Genomic DNA, 16,949 nt, shown 5'->3' with positions numbered 1-16,949 from the left:
CGAGTAGGAAATATTTTGGGGTTTTTAAAGCATATGTGATAATGTTTTATTCTATTTTAAGATAGTAATTTAATTTTTTATCTCCTGTCTCTAAACTGCATATAATCCCAACTGTCTGATGGAAGACATGGCAACTCTTTCCCGTCATGGTTCTGTAAGACTATTTTCCCTGTATAATTTGATTTGGGTTGTACAGATTCACAAAATGCTGTGGTTCTTCCAATGTCATATCCAGTTTGTTTGCCATTTTTGAGTTCTGCAGTGCTCTTCCAGTTTTTAGGTGATGAAAAACTATTAAAATTCTTCCATACCCTTTTATGACATTTAGTACAAAAATCTCCTGCACACATATATTTGGTGGTGAAACAACTTTGGGAGAACTTCTGTTCTGTGCTGCAGCTTACTCATTTTAATGAAGCTGTGAGTTGCTGAGTAGATTTAATATCTGTCAGTAAAAAGAGCAATGTTTATTCACAGTAAAAAAAACCACTGCTTTAATGTCAGTTCCATGAATTGGGACCTCCTAACACAACAATGGTGGAAGAAATAGTTTTGCTTTTATCAGTGGACTAAAGGCAGAAACCTCAGAGGGCCCTAGAAAATAACTTTGGGGATTAGGGTTTGAGGACCAGAATGTTTAGTCTCTTGACTTTTTAAACAACATTTGGGTCTTTTACAGAGCAAACCTAAGTTTTCTAATGATTGGTGTGCTGTCTTTCCTATTTTTTTTAAATCTGAATTGGATTCTCTGTATTCCGAAGTGGAATAAATTAAAGTAGAAAAGGATGGAATAATGGAATTTTAAAGACACAATGAAAAAACAAACCTGTTTGTTCTGGTATATACTGCAAAGCTCTGGGATTTTACACAATACCAAGAATAGTGTAATTCTCTTCCTGAACTGTTCACTTCTTCCAGAAATCTATAGAAAAATCTATTAAAAGTATTAGTTGTGAGTCAGAAGCAGGACAAAGAACCGTGAGCTATTTTTTTTATCATTGTTCACAGTTTTTAGATTTGTGTAATTGCTTCCTCTGCATTCTGTCATTTCCATTGCCTTTTATGGTGAATCAGATGGTGAATAGTGCAAAGTTGGGGAAAAGGGATTTTCCCTGTGTCAGATATGTTTCTCTGTGAAAATTACTTTTGAATATTTATATTATGATGGCTTAGCACTGTAAGATTTCTGTAGAACCTGGTCCCTTGTTAAACCTTGTACATAGTCTTGCTATGACTGGAAATAGAGTAACACAGAGAAAATGGCACTTCAGTTCATCCACAGGAATTAACCGTTAGTTCTGGGGAGTTGATCTTTTGAACAGTTAGATCCGATTTGAGTAAAGCCATTGCTCTTTGTATTCATTTAAATGCATTTGAAACAAATGCTCTCTTAGTACAAAAATGTGTCATTACTGGTGATAAAGCAGGAAGAATGGGGCTAAGTGACTAAGCGACATTATGGAATTCACTTTGATTTTCAAAGTGAAAAAATTTCTGCTGAAGAGTCACATTTTTAAAGATGAGATTTATCAAGAAAACAGCATGTATTAAAGCATGTACTCAAATCATCTCCCCTTAGGAGTTCATCTCAAGTTTAAGTGGTATTTTGTGTATAGTTTGGAGTGCAAGATCTGCCAAACATTAGAGTCGACATCCAGTATACTGCAAGCATTGTGATTAAAAACTTGGTTATACACCCAGGTCTCCATGTCTTAGCAGCAATAGTATTAAAAACCTGGTTGTTTCTTAATAATTTGGAGCAGACATTTCAAAGAGCAATATATTTCTGTTCCATGGATTATCTTGGGCTTCCATATTCAGGAGAAAAGATGTTTGAGAAAACATTTATCGTGTGAAGATGGTGATTTAATTTAAAATGTAGATCAGGCCATTCTGGAAAGAAGCCTCACCTACAGTCAGTATTAGGGATGTGTAACATGACAAAGAATGTGTGAACAAGCCAGCAAGCCAGCACTATCAACCAAATGGGAATTTGCACTGACTAATCTTTCCCCATGGCACTTGTTGGAAATGGACTGCTCTGAAAATAAATGTGAAGTTAAGAGAAAAGGGATACAAGTGTGATTAATTTTTAAAAATTCACTGTGGGATGCTTCTCTATGTTTCTTAAAATTTCACGATGGGGTTGAAGAGCTTTGGGTGCTTTTTTGAAAGTTGGTACAAAACCATTATCATTAGTAGCAGATCGTATTGCCCAGTTCATGCTAATTTATTGAAAAAAGCAGTAAAAGTGATGGAGCCACCCTTGCCCTTTAAAGTCATATTGGAAATCACAATTCCTTTTATTTAATTAGCCCCGTAGACATCAATTTATTGAATCTATAAGAACACTGACATTTGGGGAAGAGAAGTAACAGGCAAAATGTAGAGCATTGATATACAGACATATATCCTACCTTTTGTAAGCAGAACAAAGCTGAAAGAGTAAATGGAAATGGTGGTGTCGCCATTAAACTAAGTGGAAGGTTGTACTCTGAGGGACGTTAAAGTAGAACCTAATGATATTTGCATGCCCAGACTGTTTTTATTCATCCTATCCTTATTCATCCTGATCCTTAGCTCCTATTCGATAAAAGCAAAATGTGAAATAGATGGCTTTCTCTTTAGAACTGGATCTTGACCGTCTTAGGATATGTATAGGAAAAAGCCGCTTCAGGCTGGGAATGACCTCTGCCTGATTGCTAAGCTTTGGCCTTTCAGAGTAATCATTAACTCTTTATAACCTACCACCCTGGAATGTTCTGAAATATTTTCATCACAGGATTTCCAAGATCCAGCCATCACTCCCAATCTACAAAGTAAAGATGACTCACGGAAGGTCTTCATTGCTGAGAGGAGAGTAGCTGGAGTCTTTCAGGAGAAGATCCCGAAGATTATCAGAAATCAGGAGATCCCAGAAGCGCACTGCTGCTTTGGGCCACACAACAAGATACTGCGATCAGGTCTTGGCAGGATGGCAGATAGAGGAAAGCGCAGGGAACATCATCCATCAAGGCCTCTGGACTGTGCCGATAAGCCTTAGAAAAGGGCTTCGGTAACTTCTAAACAACCTTGTCTCCTTGAGAAATCGATCGGGATCCTAAGACGTCTCCCTTTCCACACATTCGGGGCAGAACTCAGCCCCTGCCTCCAATTTTCCAAAGCCCTTCTGAAATCACATCTCCAGGTGGCCTTCCCAATTCAACTTGACTTCCCCTTAACTACCATTTTGACACTTCTCTGTCATCCACGTTCTCCCTGGCCCTTGCACTCTCCACTAGTCCATGCTGCTGGAGCAGGGGCCAATGGTAGTTTGAGTAGCAGGCGGGTGGGAGTAGCTTCTCTCCTATATAGCTTAATAATATAACAATTGTGGTATTTCTTAAGCACTTACTTTGTGAGAGACATTACTGATCGCTGGGGTGGATGCATGCAAATCGCGTTGGACACAGTCTCTGTCTCACGTGGGGCTCAAAGTCTCATTCCCCATTTTACAAATGTTACAGGCATGGAGGAGTGAGGTGACTTGCCCAGAGTCACACAGCAGAGAAGTGGCAGAGCCAGGATTAGAACTCATGGCCTTCTGACTGCCAGGCCCATGCTCTATCTGCTACACCATGCTGGCATGTCCCAGGTACCCATGTCAGGGTACTGGGTGAGGGCTCACTTTACTGACGGTCTTCTGAGTCCTTCCTGGGCTAGAGCAGAAGCTGTTGGGTGTCCCAGTAGCATGTATTTCCCCAAGATCCCTCTGTATGCAGTGACCTTTATTTTGGGGGGCTTTTTATGGTATGTGTTAAGCACTTACTATGAGCCTGGCACTCTTCTAAGCCCTAGGGTAGATATAGGGTAATCAGGTTGTACACAGTCCATGTCCCACATGGGGCTCACAGTCTTAGTCCCCACTTTACAGATGAGGACACTGAGGCCCAGAGAAATGAAGTGACTTGCCCAAGGTCACTCAGACGGGGGGGTGAAGCTGGAATTGGAATCTAGGATCTTCTGACTCTCAGGCCGTGCACTATCTACTAGGATGTGCTGCTTTTCTCCATCTATTGATTGATTTCTTGTCACCAAGTTTCATAGTATTACAAGAATTAATCCTCATGTGAAGCTGAAATATCTCGAATGAATGTTAAGGAAGCAGTATGGCCTACTGGATAGAGCATGGGCCTGGGAGTCAGAAGGACCTGGGTTCTAATCCCTGCTCCGTCAGTTGTCTGTTGTGTGGCCTTAGGTAAGTCGTTACATTTCTCTGTGCCTCAGTTACCACATCAAAAGTAAACTGGGATCAAGAGCCCCATGTGGGACAGGTAGTGTGTCCAACCTGACAATGTATCTATCCTAGTGCTTAGGACAGTGTTTGGCACATTGTAAGCCCTTAACAAATACCATCTTTATTATCAATGAAATGATTGTAGTTGTAATCAAGTGAAAGCTGTAGCTATTTGGGTCCATGTTTAGAGGACATACAACTGCCCTTTGACCATATTCAATAATAATAATTGTGGTACTTTTTTAGTACTATGTGCCAAGCACTGTTCTAAGCAATAGGGTAGATACAAACTAATCAGGTTGGACACGGTCTTTGTCCCACATGGGGCTCACACTCTTAATCCCCATTTTATAAATGAGGTAACTGAGGCCCAGAGAAATGATTTGCCTAAGGTCACACAGCTGACAGGCGGAGCTGGGATTAGAACCCAGATCCTCCTGATTCCCAGGCCTATGCTATATCGACTAAGCCAAACTACTTCTCGAGAGTTTGAGCTTTACAGGCTTAATCCCCATTTTACATCAGACAAGAGGTGGATCCGGGATTAGAACACAGGTCCTCTGACCACTAGGCCAGGCACTCCCATATTCCCCCTTACCAATTAAGTACATATCTTTATACTTTACTACCTTCTCCTTTGTGAAATTTATTTTAATGTCCATCTCACATTTGTCAGCTTCTTGAGGACGGGTCACATCTAATTCTACTATATTCTTCCAAGCGGTTAATGTAATGATAATAATAGTTGTGGTATTTGTTAAGCGCATACTCTGTGGCAGGCACAATACTAAGCCCTGGGGTAGATACAAGATAATCATGTTGGACACAGTTCCTGCCCCACCGCCCACCCCGCACGCTCCGCTCCTCTGCCGCCCACCTCACTGTTCCTCGGTCTCGCCTATCCCATCGTCGACCTCTGGGCCACGTCCTCCCGTGGTCCTGGAATGCCCTCCCTCCTCACCTCCGCCAAACTGATTCTCTTCCCCTCTTCAAAACCCTACTTAAAACTCACCTCCTCCAAGAGGCCTTCCCAGACTGAGCTCCTCTTCTCCCTCTACTCCCTCTACCAACCCCCCCTCACCTCTCTGCAGCTTAACCCTCTTTTCCCCCTATTTCCCTCTGCTCCTCCCCCTCTCCCTTCCCATCCCCTCAGCACTGTACTCGTCCGCTCAACTGTATATATTTTAATTCCCTATTTATTTTGTTAATGAAATGTACATTGCCTTGATTCTATTTAGTTGCCATTGTTTTTATGAGATGTTCTTCCCCTCGACTCTATCGCCATTGTTCTTGTCTGTCCGTCTCCCCTCATTAGACCGTAAGCCCGTCAAACGGCAGGGAATGTCTCTATCTGTTGCCGACTTGTTCATTCCAAGCGCTTAGTACAGTGCTTTGCACATAGTAAGTGCTCAATAAATACTATTGAATGAATGAATGAACATTGGACTCCCAGTCTTAATCCCTATCTTCCAGATGAGGAAACTGAGCCACAGAGTGTGTGTAGTGCTCTGTCCCCACTTAGCACTAAGAATGATTGATTAAGCAATACTTTTCCTCTAGACTTTTCCATGTAATTAAATCCCTGGAGTGAAGGCAGAAAGGTTAAACAAGAAAGGAAAAAGCATACTTCAAATGTCAGCTGGTTAACACATCTTCCAGCTTTCACTGCCTTCTTTGTAAAGAAAACAACTCTTGAATATGAGTCTTTCTTCATTAAATTCCTACTGTTGGTTTTCAAACTGTTTCCTTATTTTAACCAACCTGGGTTTTTTTATGGTATTTGTGAAGCACTTACGACGTGTTAGAGACTGTACACTGGCAAAGATACGAGCTAATCAGGGTGGACACAGTCCCTGTCCCTCATGGGGCTCTCAGTCTTATCCCCATTTTACAGATGAGGGAACTGAGGCCCAGAGCAGTTAAGTGACTTGCCCTGGGTCACATGGCTGACAAGTGGCGGAGCTGGGATTAGAACCTGTGACATTCTGACTCCCAGACCCGTTCTCTATCCACTCCGCTATGCGGATGGTCAACAATGATGATCTGGAATGCAGTCAGTTCAGTAGCGTTGAGGCAATCCTCATTACAACACAGCTATGCCGAAGGAAACAGATTAGGGAAGGGGACTGACGAGGACATGCTAAACAAGCAGCTATTAGGAACCAACATGTTTGCAAGCAGCAGGGGTGGAGAGCAGAACAATTTTTTTTTAAAAGATAAGCTGAATTCTAACAATTTAACATTATAGCGAACCGTTTGGAACAGCAAGTCCAACCTGACGTGGAATTTAGGAGTTGATTGGATCTCCATAGCTGAAACTCTGGGGAAAAATCAGTTTACAGAGGGGAAGATTAAAGAAAAACAGCAGGTACTGCACCTGCTCAGCAACAGCCTATTTTAACATGGGATCCCTGTGGGGGACAGAGACTGTGTTCCGCCCAATTACCTTGTTTCTACCTCAGTGCTTAGTACAGTGCTTGGCACATAGTAAGCACTTAACAAATAGCATAAAGAAAAAGAATAGAATTATGTTTTCCAGGTCCTCTCTGACCCAGACTGGTAGTGAATCCAACCTCCGGAGTCCTTGGTCCACTATCCTTTCTATGGTTCAGTGGGGAGACCAGCCTGGATCCCAAGTCCAGCCTCGATCCAAGTGATTGGCAATGTTGCTTGGGCAAGAGATACACATGAGAACTTGTCCATGTGGCTAATGTGACTTTGATTATACATTATAAATTAATATCTGTTTACCCTGCTAGACTGCAAACTCATTACTAGCAGGAAACATGTCTACCAACTCTATTTTGTACTCTCCCAAGTGCTTAGTACAGTGCTCTGTATTTGTTAAATGGTTATTATGCCCCAAGCACTGTACCAAGGCAAATACAAGATAATCAGGTCAGGCACAATCCCCATCTTTCATGAGGCTCTAAATCTAAGTAGGAGGGAAAACAGATATTTAATCCCCAATTTGCAGATGAGGAAACTGAGGTGCAGAGAAGTTAAGTGACTTGCCCAAGGTCACACAGCAGGAAGGTGGCAGAGGCAGAAAGGGAATTCCAGGTGTCTGACTCCCAGGCCCATGCTCTTTCAACCATCAGTGGGTATTTATTGAGTGCTTATTGTGCAGAGCAATGTACTGAGCAGTTGGGAGAGTACAATACAACAGGGTCAACAGAAGGTTCCCTACCCACGATGAACTCACAGTCTACTGGGTCACACTATAATACAGAGGGGAGTGTAAGGACTTAGATTTTGCCATAATCAATTAGTAAATCATTGATATTTATTGAATATTTACTAGTCAATGTCAACCATATTGAGTACTTACTGTGGCAGGACACTCTACTAAGCACTTTGGAGAGTACAATATAACAATAAACAGACACATTCCTTGTCCACAACAAGCTTACAGTCTAGACCACTGTTCTAAATGCTTGGGAGAGCATAATACTACAGAATTAGCAGACACATACCCTGCCCATAATGGTATTCGGCGGGAGACTGACATTAATATAAGTAATTTATAATAATTTAAAGATACATTAGTGCTGTTGGGGTGGGGTGAATATCAAATGTCCAAAGGTCACAGATCAAAATACATAGAGGACACAGAAGGGAAAGTGAGCTGGGGAAAAGAAGACTTAATTGTGGAGATTAAGAGAAGATATGATCTTAACTGTGCTTTGAAGTTGGAGAGAGTGGTGGTCTGGCATATGTGGAGGGGGAGGGAGTTCCAGGCTAGGAGAGGATGTGGGAAAGCGGTCAGAGGAGATGGTGACACCCGAAGTAAGATGACGCCAGAGATGCTGAGTGTGCGGACTGGGCTGTGGTAGAGTAGGTGAGGTGAGGTGAGATAGGATGGGGTGAGCCGATGGAGTGATTTAAAGCCGACAGTAAGGAGTTTCTGTTTGACGTGGAGGTGGATGGGCAACCACTGGAGATTCTTGAGGAGTGGGGAGACATGGCCTGAGCTTTTTTTTTTTGATAGATGATCTGTGCGGCAGAGTAAAGTATGTATTGGAGTGGGGAGAGATAGGAGGCCGGGAGATCAGTGAGGATACAGATGCAGTAGTCAAGATGGGGTAGGATAAGTGCTTGGATGAAAATGCTGGCAGTTTGGATGGATAGGGAAGGGTGGAGATTGGCGGTGTTGTGAAGGTAGAACCGATAGGATTTGGTGACAGATCGAATTTGTGGGTGCGGTGAGAGAGAAGACGGAAGGGTTATGGGCTTGTGAGACGGGGAGGATAGTGGTGCTGTGTACAGTGGTGGGAAAAGCAGGGGGAAGCCAGGGTTTGGGTTTTGTTTAACCTGGGCCAAAGCGAGGCAGCTTCCCCTTTCTGTGATAACAGAAAGGATAACAGTGGGTTTTTAAGTGCTAGATCCTACAGACAATTATTCTCCCCTACTTCAAAGCCTTATCGAAGGCATGGGCCTGGGAGTCAGAAGGTCATAGGTTCTAATCCCCGCTCCGCCACTTATCTGCTGTGTGACTTTAGGCCAGTCCCTTCACTTCTCTGTGCTTCAGTTAGCTCATCTGTAAAATGGGGAATAAGACTGTGAGCCTTATGCAGGACAGGGACTGTGTCCGATTTACTTGTATCCACCCCGGCCCTTAGTACGGTGCCTGGCACATAGTAAGCGATTAACAGATACCATTATTATTATTTTTTTTTTGCAGAGAAGCAGCATGGCTTTGTGGAAGGAGCACGGGCTTGGAAGTCAGAGGATGTGGGTTCTAATCCGGCTCTGCTACTTGTCTGCTGTGTGACCTTGGGCAAGCCACTTAATTTCTCAGAGCCTCAGTTACTCGTCTGTAAAATGAGGATTGAGACTGTGAGTCCAACATGGGACAACCTGATTACCTTCTATCTACCCCAGTACTTAGAACAGTGGTCGGCACATAGTAAGTGCTTAACACATACCATCATTATTATCTCCTCCAAGAGGCCTTTCCTGACTAATCCCTCCTTCCCTCTTCTCCCACTCCCCTCTGTGGTGCCCTGACTTGCTCCCAGTATTTGGGTCCCTCTACTTGTTCTGTTTTCTGCCTCTTTAGCAAGCCAGGCAGGACACCTGTTGGCCACCTTCCTTTAATGGACCAACTTGTAGTGAGGTGAAGGAAGGACCTGGAGTGAGGGGAAGATGAGCTGAGCTGATTTCGTTGTGGGTAGGGAATATGTCCATTTATTGTTGTATTTTGCACTCTCCCATGTGCATATTACAGTGCTTTGCACACAGTAAGCTCTCAATAAATATGACTGAATGAAAGGATGAATCCCCCCTCCCAGCCCCACAGCACTTATGCACATATCTGTAATTTATTTCTTATTAATGTCTGTCTCCCTCTCTAGATTGTAAACTCGTTGCGGGCAGGGAGTGTGTCTGCTAATTCTGTTGTATTGTATTCTCCCAAGCTCTTATTACAGTGCTCTGCATACAGTAAGCCCTCAATAAATAACATCTGAACGAATGAATGGGGCCTGGGATGGATAGAGAAACAGCGTGGCTTAATGGAAAGAGCACGGACTTGGCAGTCAGAGGACATGGGTTCTACTCCCACCTCCGCAACTTGTCTCCTGTGTGACCTGGACATGTCACTTAACTTCTCTTTGCCTCGGTTACCTCATCTGTCAAATGGGCATTAAAAACGTTAGGTCCAAGTGGGACAACATGATTACCCTGTAACTAAGCCGGGGCTTAGAAAAGTGCTGGGCACATAGTAAGCGCTTAACAAATGCCATCATTATTATTATCTAGTGCTTAGAACAGTGCTTGGCACAGAGTAAGCGTTTAACAAATACCATTATTATTATTATTATTATTATTATTATTTTGGGGCGAAAATATTCCAATTTCCATGAAAATCTTCAAGTTAAGTCACATTGCCACCTAGCGTCCATCGTGAGTATGACTTGCTAATTTACTGAGCCACTGGGGTCACCTCGATTCCTTTGGACTGAGCCCACGAGGCAAAGGCCAACTGCAAAGGTCTTTCTAATCAATCAATCAGTCAATCAATCAATCATATTTAATGAGCGCTTTATATGTGCAGAGGACTGTATCAAGCACTTGGGAGAGTCCAATACAACCAGAATCAGCACACATGTTCCCTACCCATAACAAGCTTACAGTCTAGAGGGAGCTATTATTATTACTAACAATAATCATAATATACGATATTAATATATAGCACTTTATAATACATAGTATTACAATTATATTATTGATAATAATAATATTTATTGAGCGCTTACTATATGCAAAAGACTGCAATAAGCGCTTGGGAGAGTACACTAATAATAATAATAATAACGTTGGTATTTGTTAAGCGCTTACTACGTGCAGGGCACTGTTCTAAGCGCTGGGGTAGATACAGGGGAATGAGGTTGTCCCACGTGAGGCTCACAGTCTTCATCCCCATTTTAACAGATGAGGGAACTGAGGCACAGAGAAGTGAAGTGACTTGCCCACAGTCACACAGCTGACAAGAGGCAGAGTTGGGATTCAAACCCATGACCTCTGACTCTCAAGCCCGGGCACTTTCCACTGAGCCACGCTGCTTCTCTACAACATCGTTCATTCAATCGTATTTATTGAGCGCTTACTGTGTGCAGAGCACTGGACTAAGCGCTTGGAATGTACAATTCGTCAACAGAGACCATCCCTGCCCAACAACGGGCTCACAGTCTAAAAGAGGGAGACAGACAACAAATCAAGGAGTCAGGCATCAATACCATCGAGATAAATAGATCAGACACATTCCCCACTCACGAGGAGCTCACTGTCTAGTGGAGGAGACAGACTTTAATATAAACACTGGGATGGATACAAGACAATTAGATCAGACACAGTCCCTGTCCCATTAGGGGTTCCCAGGGTGAGGAGCAGGGAGATCAGGTATGGAATCCCCAGTTAACAGCTGAGGGAATGGAGGTACAGAGAAGTTAAGTGACCTGCACAAGTTCACACAGCAGGCACGTGGCAGAGTTGGGACTAATAATAATAATAATGTTGGTATTTGTTAAGCGCTTACTATGTGCCGAGCACCGTTCTAAGCGCTGGGGTAGACACAGGGGAGTCAGGTTGTCCCACGTGGGGCTCACAGTCTTAATCCCCATTTTACAGATGAGGTAACTGAGGCACCGAGAAGTTAAGTGACTTGCCCAAAGTCACACAGCTGACAAGTGGCCGAGCCAGGATTCGAACCCATGACATCTGACTCCAAAGCCCGGGCTCTTTCCACTGAGCCATGCTGCTTCTCTAGAACCCAGGTCTCCTGACTTCCAGACCCCAAGTTCTTTTTGTATTGCAGCTACCTCAGTGCTTAGTGCAGTGTTCCGCACACGATAAGCACTTAACAAAATATCATAATTAGCATGACTTTCCACTAGGCCACGCTACTTCTCTGTCTTTAACGCCTTTGGAGATGAAGTGTTTCACCAACAATTGAAATCATTCATCCCAGACTCCAAACGTTTGGAGCAGCGTGGTCTAGTGGATAGAGCCTGGGCCCGGGAGTCAGGAGGATCTGGGTTCTAATCCCAGCTCCGCCACTTGTCTGCTGCGTGACCTTGGGCAAGTCACTTTTCTATGTTTAAGTTATCTCAGCTGTAAACTGGGGATTAAGACTGTGAGCCCCATGTGAGACAGCCTGATTATTTTGTGTCTACCCCGGTACTGAGAACAGTGCTTTGACAGATAGTGAGAGCTTAACAAATCCCATTCTTTTTTTCAAAAAGTAACTATTTTGAATACAGATGGAAAGAATGGGGTACTGTAGTCTTTGGCCAACTGCCTCATCACTGCCATCAGGTGCCTTACCACAACTCTGGCGTGATTAGGAAGGCTGGAGAACGTTCAGTCTTTTAAAAGGCCGGTCAGAGCCGGCGAACCTTGCCACGGGCTTGGCTGTGACCTTGGAGTGCAAGGCACTTAATGGATTCGCTCCCCAGTTCTTCTCTTCAATCTGTCAACCGATCGGTGGTATTTATTAAGCCCTTCCTGGGTGCATACCACTGTACTGAGCATTTGGGCACAATGTGGCCTAGTAGAAAGAGCACCGGCCACGGAATCAGAAGACCTGGGTCCAAACCCGGTTCCACCTCTTGCCTGCTGGTGTGACCCTGGGCAAGTCACTAAGTGCTTAGTACAGCACTTTGCACACAGTAAGTGCTCAGTAAATATGACTGAATGGATGAAGTCATTTAAATCCTCTGTACCTCAGTTTTCTCATCTGTAAAATGGAGATTCATTATCTGTTCTCTTTCCTACTTAGACTGTGAGCTCCAGGTGGATGAGGGATTTGGTCTTACCTGATTATCTTCTGTCTATCCCAGAATTTAGGTCTTGCCACATAAGAAGTACTTAACAGATATTATAATTATTTCATTAATACTACTATAAGAATGCAATAGAGTTGATAGTAGTAGCTTATCATCCATGCTTCCCTCCCACTATAACCCAGCCCTCACTCTTTGATCCTTTCTAGCCAACCTATTCACTGAACTCTGTTTAGACTGTGAGCCCATCATTGGGCAGGGATTTTCTCTAACTGTTGCCAAATTGTATATTCCAAACGCTTAGTGCAGTGCTCTGCACATAGTAAGTGCTCAATAAATACTATGAATGAATGAAATAATTCTCCTCTCTCTTGCCATTGTGCCTGAAACCTCCTCCCCGTTCACACCAGGCAAAACACTGCTCAGACCTCTTCTAAAAGTGTATCTCCTCCAAGAGGTCTTCCCTGATTTACTCTCATTTCCCTGCCCTCTATTGCCATTTCAGCACTTCAACATCTCCTATAAAGTTGGTTCTTGACCTTTAAATACTTGGGTAGTCTCCCAGGAACACGTAGGTACACGTCTCAAAGTTTTATTGCTTCCGCCTACCTGTAAATTATATTGGTGTTTCTCTAGATTATAAATCCATGAGGGCAGGAACTGTACCTTATAACTCTCTCGTACTCTCTGAAATGCTTAGTAGAGTGCTTTGGTCAGGAGAAGTGCTCAATAAATAGTATATTGATTAGCACCCACTCAGCATGCAGGAGGAACTTTTGAAAGGTACGGCCCTCCTTGTGGAGAAGGGGTTGGGCCCTTAGGGTCTGATGGGTGAGAGTTGGCAAGTCACTTAACTTCTCTGTACCTCCTTTTCCTCATCTGTAAAATGAGGACTCAAGGCCTGTTCTCCCTCTCAGACTTTGAGCCCCATGTGGGACAGGGACTGTGACCCACCTTATTAACGGGCATCTATCCCAGCACTCAGTACAGTGCCTGGTACATAGTAAATGCTTAACCAATATGACTATTATTATTATGAACAATACAATCAAGCCTGATTCCAGTTCAGGAAGTCCAGGTGTTGCTACGGGCTCTTGTCACCTAGTCAAAATGCGTAGAAACCTTTACTGATTGTATACAGGGAACATGTTTATCAGCTCTGTTGTATTGTAATAATAATAATAATAAAAAATAATAATTGTGGTATCTGTTAAGTGCTTACTACGTACCAGGCACTGTACTAAGCTCTGGGGGATACAAGCAAATTGAGTTGGACGCAGTCCCTGTCCCAAGTGGGGCTCACGGTCTCAATCCCCATTTTACAGTTGAGGTAACTGAGGCCCAGTGAAGTGACTTGCCCAAGGTCACACAGCAGACAAGTGGCACAAGAGGGATTAGAACCCACGACCTTCAGACTCTCAGGTTCATGTTCTAGCCACTAAACCATGCGGTTAGTACAGCCCTCTGCATAAAATAAGCACTCAAAAAGTACACTATTGCCACGCTGTTTCTCAAACTCCCTTCAAATCTAACCCCAGGGGTGGGAAGGTCGGAGGGCAGGAAGACATCTGCCGCAAGAAAGTGTGGCCGAAAGGCAGCCCTGCCAGAGCTGGGCCAGGAATCGACAAATATTTACACTAAGCAAAGGGATTAGTGCTTGCAAGGGAGAGACTCAGACCTCTAGGTCCTGCCCGGCTTTGAGAGGGAGAGGCTGACACCCCCCACAGCCTGTACTGTTTGCTGGTGGTTCTTCTCCCTCCATGATGTTAAGTTCTCCCCTGACCTAGTGGAAAAAGCACTGGACTGGGAGCCAGAGGACCTGGGTTCTAATCTGGACTCTACCACTTGCCTGCTGCGTGGCTATGGACAAGTCACTTCACTTCTCTGTGCCACACTTACCTCTTCTGTAAAATGGGGATTAAGACTGTGAAATTTATATGGACAGGGATTGTGTCCAACCTGATTTCCTTGATTTCCCCCTCTAGACTGTGAATCCATTTTGGGCAGGGAATGTGTCTGCAATATCGTATTCTCCCAAACACTTAGTACAATGCTTTGCACATAGTAAGTGCTCAATAAATACGATTGAATAATAATAATAATAATTGTGGTACTTGTTAAGTGCTTATTATGTACCAGGCACTGTATTAACACCGGGGGGGGATACAAGCAAATCGAGTTGCATGTCCCTGTCCCAAGAGGGGCTCAAGGTCTCAATCCCTTTTTTATAGATGAGGTAACTGAGGCAAAGAGAAGTGAAGGGACTTGCACAAGGTCACACAGCAAACAGCTGGTGGAGTCAGGATTAGAACCCATGACCTTCTGATTTATATCTATCCCAGCACTTAATACAGTGCCTGGTACATAGTAAGCGCTTAACAAATACCATTAAAAAAAATTAAGTAGTAGTAGTAGGAGGAGACAGCAGCAGAGGAGAGGGTGTGCTCTATGGTGTGGGAGAAAGGCAGTATTGCATAGTGGATAGAGCTCAGGACTGGGAATCAGAAGGTCATGGGTTCTAATCCCGGGTCCACCACTTGTTTGCTGTGTGACCTCGGGCAAGTCACTCCACTTCTCTGGGCCTCAGTTAAATCATCTGTAAAATGGGACTTAGGACTGTGAGCCCCACATGAGACATGGACTGTGTCCATTCGGATTAACTTGTACCTACCCCGGCGCTTAGAACAGTGCTCAGCACATAGTAAACGCTTAACAAATACCACAACTATTCCTTATAATTAGTAAGCACTTAACAAATAATCTTTTAAAAAAGAAAAGAAAAAAGAACAAGCTGCGGGGTTGCCAGAGAATGCGGGGTGGGCAGAGAAGAGTGTTTTTTCCTAAGTGTAAATACAGATCAGCCTCATCTCACCTCCTGGGCCAGCCAATTTAACTTCAAACTTATCCTTTCATGAAAACATCCTCGGTGCCAGAATCTTGGCTTGGTTTCCTGTTTGCCAAGAAAGAAAGCTTCCCACCCAGTGAGAAGCAGTGAACGGCACCAGGGGCCACAGAACCTGAGGGCTGGAAGGAACTTGGAGAAGATCGTCAGCTCTTTGAGGGCAAGAATCACACCTGCCAACTCCATTGTGCTCTCCCAAGGGGTTATGTCCATGACTGTAACTTATTTATGTATATTAATGTCTGTCACACTCTCTAGACCGTAAGCTCATTCATTTGTATTTATTGAGCGCTTACTGTGTGCAAAGCACTGTACTAAGCACTTGGGAAAGTACAATCTAACTCACTGTGGGCAGGGAATGTGTCCACCAACCCTGTTATACTCTCTCAGGTGCTTAGTACATGGCTCGGCAGACAATAGGTGCTCAATAAATAATAATAATAATTATGGTATTTGTTAAGTGCTTACTATGTGCCAAGCACTGTTCTAAGCATTGGAGTAGATACAAAGGGGATAATCAGGTTGTCCCCTTTGGGGCTCACAGTCTTAATCCCCATTTTGCAGATTAGATAACTGAGGCACAGAGAAGTTAAACAGCTTGCCCAAGGTCACATAGTAAACAAGTGGCAGATATGGGATTATAACCCATATCCTCTGTCTCCCTAGCCTGTATTCTATCCCCCTGCCTCGTTGCAGCACCAGTCCTAAGCCCAGCTCCACCATTTGTCTGTTGTGTGAACTTGGGCAAGTCATTTAAATCCCCCGGGCCTCATTTACCTCATCTACAAAATGGGGATTAAGACTGTGAGCCCCAAGTGCAACCTGGACTATGTCTTACCTGATTATTGGGAATGTGTCTGTTATACTGTTATACTATGCTCTACCAAGTGCTTAGTACAGTGCTCTGCACACAGTACTCAGTAAATACAATGGATTGATTATCTACCCCAGGACTTAGTACATTGCATGACACATGGTAAGTGCCTTCCAAATACCATTAAAAAAAAGGAAACTCTTGTTCTGGAAGACTTCCAAGACTTCCAAGCCATCTCTAACCTGGTCATGGAATTATTCCTTAGAAGGGATGGAATGGCTTCATTATAATTATGGTATTTTTTAAGCACTTATTTCCCCTCTCAGGGTCACACCTGGAGAGGTTCCAGTCCTCTACCAGTCTCAACTAGGGGAGTGAAAGTCAAGCAGAGGCTTACCCATTCCATTCCCAGCTTGGCCAGTGGCTAGCGAGTGGAAGGCAATCTGCTACAAGTCAAAACTCACTCATGCTGGGCAGCAGCGGCATGGGAGAGAGTCGAGGGCGGAGCCTCAGGTTTACTGCGCCTAAGGAGGCAGTGGTAAACTACGTCTGTATTCTTACCAAGAAAACTCTATGGATCCACTACCAGATTGATTGCTGATGGAGGTGGGGCATTCTGGACGACTCAATAGCATAAGACAAGGGCAAGCACTTACTATGTGCCCAGGCACT

At 43.8% G+C, this 16,949-nt stretch overlaps 1 non-coding gene across 1 annotated transcript; it reads left to right on the top strand.

Moving 5' to 3' along the window:
- Positions 1-16,593: 16,593 nt before the first annotated feature.
- On the top strand, positions 16,594-16,731 carry LOC114805615. Its single transcript, XR_003753586.1, has one exon. It is a non-coding gene; the product is annotated as a small nucleolar RNA SNORA7 (small nucleolar RNA).
- The last annotated feature ends 218 nt before the right edge of the window (positions 16,732-16,949 follow it).

Source organism: Ornithorhynchus anatinus, chromosome 18 (assembly GCF_004115215.2).
Source record: "Ornithorhynchus anatinus isolate Pmale09 chromosome 18, mOrnAna1.pri.v4, whole genome shotgun sequence".
Classification (NCBI taxonomy): domain Eukaryota; kingdom Metazoa; phylum Chordata; class Mammalia; order Monotremata; family Ornithorhynchidae; genus Ornithorhynchus; species Ornithorhynchus anatinus.
The sequence above is the reverse complement of the archived record's forward strand: the minus strand, read 5'-3'. Positions and strand labels throughout refer to the sequence as shown.